This window comes from Hydra vulgaris, chromosome 06, assembly GCF_038396675.1.
Source record: "Hydra vulgaris chromosome 06, alternate assembly HydraT2T_AEP".
Taxonomy (NCBI): Eukaryota; Metazoa; Cnidaria; class Hydrozoa; order Anthoathecata; family Hydridae; genus Hydra; species Hydra vulgaris.
In genome coordinates, this window is record NC_088925.1 from 47,197,501 (window position 1) to 47,198,922 (window position 1,422).

Consider the following 1,422-nt stretch of genomic DNA (forward strand, 5'->3'; position numbering starts at 1 on the left):
GCACAAGTTATTTAGTATCAATTTTGGAGAGAATCTACTTATTACTAAATCTTAAGTTTAGTTCAACAATGATTTCAACATAAAATCTGAAGAAAAACTTATGATCTTTTTATATTGAGAATATTTATGATATTTCATTAATTATAGTACTAAAAAACATAAGAACTTACATCATTAGGTATTTCAAACTTTGAGATATTAATATTAACTTTAATACCAATTACCAATTAATAATACCTTTAAACAAACCTTTGAAACTTGTCAAAGGTATTATTAATTTGTATAATTATTAACAAATGGTTTAACAACATTTTTGATTTACAATAAACACTCATTTGTTACCTAAATACTATACAAGATACTATATTGTATGCATGTAAGCAATTTTACATCAGTGATTGATGTAGACTACGTTATATACATATATATGTATATGTACATCATATATATGATGTACTTACAGTGTATGTACATCATATGTATGTAATGTGTGTATGATACACACATTATATACATATGATATATTAAAGGCATTGTGACAATAATAAATTCAATTCAAAGGTATTGTGTCAGCAAGGATCTCAAATTTTGAGATCCTCACTGATGTAAGTTCTATGTTGTTTTAGTAATATAATTAATGAAACAGTACTGTAGTTTTGAGTAATTTATTAATTAGTATAATTAGCCGAAACAAAGTTTAATAAAATTTTAATAACAAACTAATTACTACCTGAGGCACCAATAAATTTGTGTCTATTGTTGATAATAAAGTTTGATAATAAAGTTAGATTATCTTAATCTAACTTTACTATCAATCTTAATTAATTAATATATAGCCAATATCATTACTCAACTTATTTTAAATAGGATTGCATATTTGTTCACAATTATTATTATTTATTAATATGTTATCCTTCTAACTATATTTCAATCGAAATTTATTACTATACCAATCTTAATATAACGTCCCACTAATACATTTAACTCTGCCATTTTAAAATTTGCCAATTTGCTCACTTACTCATTTATCTTAATATAAATATGTTTTACGCCGAATGCCCTCATGTTACTATGTAGCGTAACATGAGGGCAGTTTTTGCCCTCATGCTACGCACAATTCGTAACATGAGGGCAAATTCGTAACATGAGGGCATTCCGCGTAACATGAGGGCAAAAACGTAACATAAGGGCAAAATTCGTAGCGCCAGGGCAATGCAATTCGTAACATGAGGGCAACCAGGATTACTACTACTACTACTACTACTACTACTACTACTACTACTACTACTACTACTACTACTACTACTACTACTACTACTACTACTACTACTACTACTACTACTACTACTACTACTACTAAACGTTTCTATGCATTGTTTTTTATGCGAAAACGTAACAGATTTTTAGCGAACTTATTTTGTT